The sequence below is a fragment of the Cygnus olor genome, chromosome 4 (genome assembly GCF_009769625.2).
Source record: "Cygnus olor isolate bCygOlo1 chromosome 4, bCygOlo1.pri.v2, whole genome shotgun sequence".
NCBI classification, from domain to species: domain Eukaryota; kingdom Metazoa; phylum Chordata; class Aves; order Anseriformes; family Anatidae; genus Cygnus; species Cygnus olor.
In genome coordinates, this window is record NC_049172.1 from 29,749,942 (window position 1) to 29,760,288 (window position 10,347).

A 10,347-nucleotide genomic window follows, 5' to 3' on the forward strand; every position below is an offset into this window, starting at 1 on the left:
CTGTCAGACAGGCGCTGTCACAAAACACTGTTGCTAACCTGCAGCCTTCAATTCTGCTCTCTTGCTACACACTACAGTTCAGGTTACACCTACCATCCCCTAAACCATTAAAAAAAACTCCCTGGTTTTGCCTTCAGGGCATTTATTGTAACTCTAACTTTCTTTTCTCTTCATTATTTAAAAAGCCAGATGGTAAGGGTAACACTCACTTCCTGTGATGTAGTTTTCTTGGATAAGGATAACTGTCAGTCTGCATGGTTTTTAAAGTAAATAAATTTATTCAGTGCTACAGACAAACCAGAGTGAGTTTTAGACAGAATCAACAATTTCAAAACCTGCTCATAGTTTTAAAACACTTGCAATTCTGCTTGTCAGCAATGAACTACAGAATGCCAACCTGTCATTTCAAATGAGAAACACCTTGACATTCTTGAATAGTGTTGATGAAAGCATTTTTTTTTTCTCCTTTCTTCTCCTTTTTTGTTGTTATCACTCACTTATGTTGTGGCTACTACTTGATTCGAACATGACTTTAAAGTTCTTCCTAGCATTCATTAAGGGTAAAGGGATATATACAATGACAACCACCAGTACATTGCCATCACTCAGACTGACGGGATTTTTGTCTAGGGAATTAATTTCATTCCAACCAGCCACCAGGCTGCTATATATAATTAGTGAATAAAATAAAATTTAGATTAATTTTGTACCAGATTGCTTTACAAGCAAGGGCACAATTTGAGGAGTCACATTTCAGCTTCTTTCATATAGGAACATTACAACCCAAACAAAAAAAATAAAGATGTAGACTCACTCAAAGACGTGTCACAAAGAAGCTACAAAAATTTTATCATGTGCAGAGTCAGACTTCAAACAGATATGATACAGCAATTCACATGACAAAACTGAAGTGGTTTGGACCTAGAAAGGAGAAAAGATATTACCAGCAGTGATCTATAACCACAGCAGTATTCTAAAATTTCAGGACAGTAATTATGTTGCAGAGCTGAATGCTTTCATTTTGCTATGCAGCTTTTAACCAAGGACCTACATTTTCCTTGTCATTTGGCAAGTTTGTGCCTAATCAACCTACCCCCTTGTATAAATTAATTGCTGTGCCATTCTGAGGTATATTTCTATGAATGAAGAGAATTGTTGAATTCACTAAATGTCTGAAATCCCAGGCACACACAGTGAAATAGATGTGTATCTAGGAAAAAAAAAAATTAAATGACACAAACATTAAGCATATAAATTTTTCACAGAACTGCCTACACAATTCCCCTGCATATCTCCCTTCTATTACTTAGCTAAAACAACCCATATAAGGAGAAATATCTAGGCAATTGTTTGTCCTTATTGTGCTTTAAATTCAACAAACTGGACAGCTGGCATTCAGAGAAATGACGGAAACTTGTAAAGTTGTATAAGCTGTGGGAAAATTTTCAGGCTGGCTGCCTAGCTGTCTGTTACCCTTTCTTTAGGGGAAAGACTCTGGCAATTTGATTTTCATACTAAGATAAAAGAACAGTCAAGCTTTATGCTGTTGTTATAGCTTACACCTGACAAGTAAGTTTACTTCAGCTAGTGTGTGGGGAGGTGTTGTCATACAGTAAATTAGAGTGCTTGGCTTGGAAAAGGCAATCTTAAACTGGGACTGGATCCCAGTAACCCAAATAGGAGCTTGTTAGCTCTCCAGCTGAGCTGCTGTGTTCATTGGGAGCCATGGACATGCATCTTACCATTGCCATGGCTAACTACAGATGCTTTTGCTGGAAATCTCTGACAGCCAAAGGGCAAGAGGGTGGTAAACCAGGGTCCACACGACCAAAAGTTAATCACAGTAATTGCTAGAAGCTCCAAGTTCAGTAATGGTAGGTAAAGAACACAGGGAAACTACTGAAGGACAGGGCAACAATGACTAAGCTTGGTTTCTTGTGGTTTGACTGACTGCTCCTTGCTACCTGCATTGAGCCCACAGGTGGATTTTTAGGCGAGCTGTTTCTCCCTGTGCTTTTGATTAAGGGAGGTACTCTGAACATTGTCCCTGAAATAGCTCACTGATAAGGCTAATACTGACATAGGACTTGGGGCTTTAAAAAATATATTTTTTTAAATCTAACCCACAGGAGCGTGACAGCACAGCTTCAGTACAGTGAACACCAGAATAACAGGTAGGGAGAAAATTTTTCTGTCAGGGAGTGAAGACTGTTCCCTTCCTGCACACTGGAAGTCACTTGATTGGAAACTGGAGAAATATATGATAGTTGTTACAAATGCCCTACAAATAGACTGGGGGGGAACTCTCCCTTTTTCAGGGAAAGTGAAAGGCAATTAAATTGCAAAGCATCCAGATATTCAAAAGCTTGACCTTTTTTTTTTTTTTTAATTATTATTATTTTAGTGAGGAAAAGAGTTCAGGAAATATAGCGTTCTGTATACCAACAAAGTCTATATATAATAATACCAGCGTGCTTTTGTTGTTTTTTCTGATTTGTTTTGTTGCTGTTTTGTAAACACTGTTCATCCCACTGTTATTTGCTCTAAACTGTTCAGGGTAGTTTGTTCTCCATGTCTCACTTTCCAGCTCAGAGAGGCTGTATTTTTCTAAGTACAACGGTTTTCTAATTATCTGAGGTGTAGATAAAAATTATAAGTAACCAGGTGTACAATTTCATGCCCTAAAATGCTATTTATCATTTTTAGAAAGAACTGAAAATGATTAATCTTGATTTAATTTTTAAGAAAACTTGACAGGCAAGAAGAATACATCTATAATTCTGGTCATCTTCCCAGAATCACAGAATCATTTAGGTTGGAACAGACCTCCAAGATCACCAAGTCCAACCATTAACCTAGCACTGCCAAGTCTACCACTAAACCACATCCTTAAGCACCACACCTACACATCTTTTGAAAACCTCCAGAGATGGTGACCCAACATCTTCTGTGATATAATGTGAATATGGCTTTATAGGCACAGCTACATTTTAAACAAATATTTGATAAGAATGTTCAGAAAATCATACTTCACTATTCCTTTGGATACCTGTTAGAATTACAATCCCAGTTATTTGCTGAATAAAAGCTTTAAAATACCCATCATGTGTGAGACAAGGCAAAGACTTGTTATTTTGATACTTTTCAATATCATAAAGTCTTACTCACAATGCTTAGAATATACAATTACTTCTAGAACATCTTACAGATTCTCAATGTCCTATGTTAACAAACTCCACATTAAGACAGAACTTTCATAGAATCTATTGAGAAAGCAGATCTTCACATTCTGGAGCATCCCTGTACCTTGTCATATGACATTATAGTGAAAGTGATGTTTTTGGTCTTGCATCACTCTCCAAAGAGACAGAGATTAATAATAATTACACTCAAATAAGTAGATTTATCTTTTTAAAGCAAGTTAGCATAATTCTTAAGTATACATCAGTAACAAGAAGACAGTATCTTCATTAATGCATTTTGAGTGTAATGTACAGGAGTGATAAAGGCAACTAAGCTTCACACAAAATGCCTTTTATATCTCAGCCCAATTCATTTGAAAATAAATCATTTGGAAAACCCCTCTAAACTTCACTTTAAAAAAAATACTTTTTTCATAATATGTATTTTTAACCTTGCAGAAGCTAGTCTTCCTCTCTCTCTCATATTCACAAGACAGAGAGGTTTTGAGCTGCTTAAGAGCCCAGCCATAGGTTGCCCTCTCTATAATTGGTATAAAATAGAGAGTACCTTGAATGATTAGCTTTCCCCAGCTAAAGTAACCGTTGGTTCTAGACAGTCTTCTGCTTTCAGTGGCCAATTTTCTCTGGAATATCAATTTCCTGTGAGCAGAAATGAAACACATGTTAAAGGAAATAAATGAGATGAAGCTTGTAGAATGAGTCATCCAATATGTACTAATGGCAAGTTTAAATCTGTAGTCCAGATATAACTGTCTAGTTAAAATGAAAATGTGCACTTGTTTCACAGTTATAACAGTATGCAACAGACCTTTTATTTCACTCAAAGAACTTTTAAGACTTTCTAAGTGATGGAAGATTAACAAAACGTATGCAAGAAAACAAAATTATACATATTTTTATTTTAAATGCCTACATGTGAATGACCTGAAAAGTCAAAATGCACTACAGAAAAGCTTGTATTAGGCACAAAGAGTTCCATAGATGTTTTACTGAAACATTTTCCCAGTCACAGCTACCCACCTGGAAAGAAGACAGTGTCAACAGGGCATAATTTGGCAATTTCAATAATGGAACTAATATTGAAAACAGTTCAACAGGTTTGTTCACATGTTCTCATGCTCTCTTTTCTTCAACAGAAAAGTTCAAGATTTCAGTTTCTCTATTCATTTTTCACCAATATAATATAGTACCTCTCACATTATTGTTTTCTAGCTTCAGTAGTTTATATTTCAAATAAGGCTTGTGTTCCATGTAGACAATGAAACAGCAACAGAGACAAAAACAGAAAAATCACTAGTAAAGAACTGTCTGTAAAGAACAGTCTAAAAGATTACTTTTTCTAAAGAAAAGTAAAGAACTGTCTAGTAAAGAACTGTCTGAACTAGTTTTACAGGTGAAATTTACAGAGAACTATATAGCTCTCTGGCATGATAATCCTGAAGATAGATGAAAGCAAGAAATTAAGAAAAGGCAAGGCTTGGGACTACAAACTAGACTGAGAATCAATTATTGAATTCCATGTCTAGAAAACATTTTCCTACGTAATTGTGACACTTAGTGTAAAATCCACCAAATAGACATGAATTATTCCCATGCAGCATGTGAGAAGTAGGAACAATACTCAGATACTCATTGTTCCATGTCCCTAGAAAGGCAAAAACTTTGCATGACAATAAGAATATAAACACGTAATGCATCCAAGGACAGACATATAAGATTCAGATGATTAATCTGGACAAGAGAACTTCCAAAAATGCCTTAGACAATAGTGTGCCCCTACAAACCAGGAGACACTGCAGTCTCAGTTGTACTGACGTGCAAAATCAGTACATAGTCAGCTAATCTGACTGCATCAGTATGCCTTCTGCCCAAACCCCTGATAATTATATCTTTGAGGGAGAGCTGGAAAAGTATACAAGAGATTGATTTTAGGAAGACCTGATTTCTCTGGAATATATGTGAATTCACAGCCCATGCACCTGCCCAGATCTCCATGAAAGACCCAAGCACAGCACAGCAGTGGAAGCAACTTACAAGTCAGAACCTGGCTTCTCTCACAAGTTTTCTTCCTCTCAACATTTTAAGTAATGAATAAATGTAGTACTTTAAAAAATATCCTATTACTAATTAGCACAAATATAAAAGGAAACAAAAATCTGCCAAGCGTGCATTTCTAGCATATCATTTCAATCAAGGCTGAGAAAAATGATTACTTCAACAAGTAGACTTCAGTACATTTATGTATGCACTGTTTCTTTTTGGAAAGGTCAATTAAATGTCAAAAGTATAACTAAAAAATGAGAAATTATTTAACATTCAGAAGCTGCAGCTTGCCTGTTGGTATACATTACATCTAATTATGTACTTCACAACCATTGCAGAAAAGAAATTCATGAAACATTTACAAAATATGTTCAGCACATTATTCATGACTAGATTAAAAATACTTTCATAAATACAATGAATTGGAAATTGACTCTCCTTATTTAGAATGTTTTGATTTAAGGGAATAAAGTGTCAGCAGAAAACATACCTCCAAAAGACCTAGAATATATACTGTAACTTGTAATATATTACCATGAATGAATAAAACAGGCTACTACATATTTACCTTTTCTTCTATTATTATAATTGACTAGCTATATCTGCTATTAAAAATAGTTTAAAATAGTAAATGCATTCCTGTGAAATCCATTTTACAGAAAGAAAAATGTATATTTTGAAAGTTGCAATGCAGCTTCTGGCAAGCTGGCAATAAATGCCACAGATTAAATTACAGACCACTGGATGTTTGCTGTATAGTAGCCAAAAGTACTGTCAGTATTCAAAAAACTGTCTCTCCAGTGTTTTTCAGCTTGGAAATATCCCAAGAATCATAGACAAAATTATAACTTTATTTTTTATAAATCATCCTTTTAAAAGTTAAACTGGGTATGAAGCATATTACTAAGACACATATTCTCATATCCTTCTCATGGGATATCTTTTTGTTGGGACATGCAGCAGGGTGACGTAAAAACAAGAGAAAGGATAATGAAATCTTTCTCCAAAGGAATGGAACCTGTGCAGCAGCAAGACAGCCCTCAGTTGGACTAGCAGGGAACCAACAGGAAAGTAGATGCCTATCAGTCAGTAAGATAAGTAACACTGTCATTGATTTTATTAATTGCAATTTAGTGTTCCTAGATTTTCAGAATGCTGATGTTTCCTTTCTAACCACCGTGAAAATCATTCGTTCACCTTTTTCTTTTGTGTTTCTGGAAGTAATCCAACCTTACCCTTAATCCCAAGAGCTCTTGACACCTGGTACTTACTGGCAAAGAAAAACCTCTACTATTTTATAAAAATCTACAGGTGACAAAACGTCTCTAGGTTGTCACAAGATGGATTCTTGACTTATTCTAGTGGAGCACAGTGGCAAATAGGGATGCACACAATTGCCTGGTAGCTTGCATGCAAGCTGGTGAAATTGAGACCATATTGATTGTATTTTAATTGAGACAAAAGAGAAGACCTTTGAAGAATGCAGAGTCTACTATCTTTATATTGATGGATTTGCTGGTGCACCTAAACATAAAAGCAATTAACTGTGAAGTTAAGCTTATTGTGTTTCAAGCTGTTTAGTAGCCAAGGGGTAAAAGTTATATTAACTTTATAAGTCTTTTTCAAAAAGACTTTTAAAAGAATTACCAGTGCTTGTTTTTTTTCTAGTACAGGTTTCATGAAACTGATTGATTTGTATTAGTACGGATTATTCCTAAGGACACTAATTCCCAATGTAAAAGTTACTTGTATGTCACTAATTTAGGTTTCTCCTCAGTGCAAAAGAAAGGAAACATCTGATGACTCTTAAAAAGCAGAACATCTCTACAAACAAAACAGTCAGCAATGAAGAGGCTGACAACACAAGAAACATCATCAGATACTGTACACCCCTCATCACAGAACCACAGAATGGCCAAGGTTGGCAGGGACCTCTGAAGATCACCTGGTCCAACCCCCTGCTGAGCAGGATCACCTAGAGCACATTGCGCAGGATGACATCCAGGTGGATTCTGAATATCTCCAGAGAAGGAGACTCCACAACCTCTCCGGGCAACCTGTTACAGTGCTCTGTCACCCTCACAGTAAAGAAGTACCCACCCCTCATATTCAGCCAAAATTTCCTGTGCTTCAGCTTGTGCCCACTGCCTCTCGTCCTGTCACTGGACACAACTGAAAAGAGACCGGCTACATCCTCTCTACACCCTCCCCTCAGATATTTGTATACATTAATGAGGTCTCCCCTCAGTCTTCTCTTTTCCATCAAGGAATTTAATTAGAGTTACACAAAATGAAAATAAAAATATTCAGGTGAAAATACGGTTTTAAAGCTAGATAAAGAACACTCATTAGACAGTTCACTCACATAGATGATGAAAAAAGACACTAAAAAATCCATGATATGTGAGATGTTTCTCATTGAAATTTATTTTTTATCTTATTTTACTGTAAAATAGTATCTTTCTTTAGTGTAAAATCAGATGCATTGTACTTGTAATAAGATGCATTTTTTAAACACTTTTGGTGTTCTACAGTTTTCCTGAGTATATCAACATATAACCATCAACAGCAAGTGCATTCTCTGGAACCTCAGTATAGCTTTTAACTTTCTTCTGATATAAACCCAGCATTTTATCTCTATTTTGAAACATCTGCAGCAAGTCCATTTGCTCCTTCTTCCTAAGGCAATCTTGAGATCCAATAAGCCTGAGGTTCTTTCTGTTCTTTAGACAGTATCTCTCTGTCACAAGGTCTTTAATGTACCATTTCTACGCAGCAATATAGAGCTTTTTTTTTCCTTTTTTTTTTTTTTTTTGACTTTAGGAAATTCATTATTATTCTGAAAGAGGGAAATAGTTATAAGAAGAAATACCTTATTAAGGAAAAGTAATGAATTTCAGGTGCAGGGAAGAGGTGTGCTATTTCATTTCTTCAGCTGTTGATTCCAAGATGCTCTGTGCTGAAAATAGCTAGGATTTGTTCCTTCTGAGCTCTGAAAAAGGTGCAAGATTGTAATTATTATTGTTATATTAGTTTGGCATCTACAGTTAGTCCTCATGATCAAGATACTCTTATCTTGTAATTAGATCTGGAAAATATTATTTTCACTGAAAATAATACACACAAAAGATTACTTTTGCACCTTTTGGATGCACAGTGCCCTTAATCTAAGAAACTTCACTGTTAGGAGGTTATAATAGCATTACAATTATTAGCTAGCAAGACATCTAGTCACTTTACAACAATATTACACATGTGGGGGAAGAGGTGGATATAATATACCTTCAAATAATGCATAATCTGACAAACGTGTCCCTCTTGCATTTTCAAAATATTGTACCAAACAAACTAATATGTTCACATGTATTTTTAATTCAACAACCATTTTTTCCAGTATGGCTTTAGCTTAGGCAGTTTACCATTCTAAGCATTTGACTTCCACTTCTTTAGACTCTTAGCTACACAAGGGTTATACTGCATTGTCTCTGCTTCCTGACTGAGTAGATATTGTTATATTTGTAAGGAGGACAGCTTAAAGAAACATCTGAATAGTGCATCTATATTACATACTCCTCTCTGTTAAAGATTTTAACTCTTCCAAGCAAGCCTAAGTTGATGTGAAATCATAGTTATGATTCCAGCCAAAGAATTCAGAATAAGAAGAATGTCCAATTTCTGCAAGTACCTGGCATTTACTGCCATTATATCCCTCTTTATATTGCCACATTTTTTTGATATTGCCATTATTACCCCCATTATAGTTTTACCACTACTTTGTAGATAGTGTTCTAAGCCTCAGAAAGGCTAACAGCATGATCCAGGGTAGTTTGTGTGCCTAAAACAGAATTTAAGGAATTCAGAATACAGTGCTGTAGACACCACTGAACATATTTCACACCTGAACTCACCTGACATCAGCATTGTGAGGAGGAAAAAAAAATCCCTTCAATTTCTTTAGCCTTTCATACAGTTGGTTTTCTGTAGGAATTCATCTCTCATGCAAAACAGCTAGGCAGATATGTTCTGACTAAACAGTGCTGTGATCCAGCTGTCAGGTGTGCAGCACTTCAGGTCCACCTGTAGACCTTAGAAGGGACTGATCCATAGGGATGCTTAAAGTTTGCCTTACACATGCATGCATATATGTATGTATATATAAATATATGTATATCCACATACAAACAGCAGAGACCACATCAATGATGCCATTTAAACCAGTTCCAGTAGAAGAGAGACTCTTGCTTCCAGTCCCTGTCATCAGGGCTGAATTTTTTCAAGATTGTTTTTTAATCCAGTAATAGTTAACAATAAATGTACAAACCTTCCAGTAAGTATAAAATGGAACCTGTTTCTCCCACTTCTGAGTACTTAGCTATTAAACATTCTTCTGTTGGGGTTCTTTCTGGCCTTATGTTGTGTGGTTTTTTTTTGTTGTTGTTGTTTTTTTCTCATCTGCAAAATGAATGCTCTTTCTACTTTATATTATGATTATGCTATTATACCATATAAGAGAGTGTTGTATTATATTCCCCAGTAGCTAGGTAATACTCCAGGAAAATATCCCCTAAACCAGATCTCCTATTTCTTGGAAAAGTTCTCTGAAATAGTGAATAGAAGTAACTGTTTCTGGTTTAAAAAGATGATTCCAGCTCACCTGACTATATACTCTTAGAAAATAACATTTCTTTAAATCCCAAATGAACAAAAGGACTTTATTAGCTCATGTTACTCCAGATACAGTTCCCAGTCATTCTATCCCTCAGTTCTTTTATAACAATGAAAAAAGTCTACATACAATGTTGAAATACGAGAAGAGAAATATTAATCTATTGATGTCACAGCCACACAGATTTCAAAACAAACTCCTAGTTAACAAGCTGGAAATGTGAAGCATGATAACGAACAATGCAAGACCCTGAGCCAGATCAAAAGATATAAGCAGTTTACATGGGCTAAGAGCTAGACAGAAGACTACTTTGCAAATTAAAGCAAGTAGTTTCTATTCGAGTCCTGGTTTTGCTAGGTGAGCTTGGACAATCACAGCTTCTATGTATACTGTTCTCCCTAGGTCATGGGTTTTTGCTGTAGGAAACAGTAGTAT

The 10,347-nt window shown here is 35.7% G+C and overlaps 1 long non-coding RNA gene across 1 annotated transcript; it reads right to left on the reverse strand.

Annotated features, from left to right (window-relative positions):
• Nucleotides 1–753: 753 nt before the first annotated feature.
• LOC121069114 lies at nt 754–8,202 on the reverse strand. Its single transcript, XR_005819279.1, has 3 exons — nt 8,119–8,202; nt 3,751–3,842; nt 754–921 (listed from the first exon to the last, which is right to left on the reverse strand). It is a non-coding gene; the product is annotated as an uncharacterized LOC121069114 (long non-coding RNA).
• Between the last annotated feature and the right edge of the window lie 2,145 nt (nt 8,203–10,347).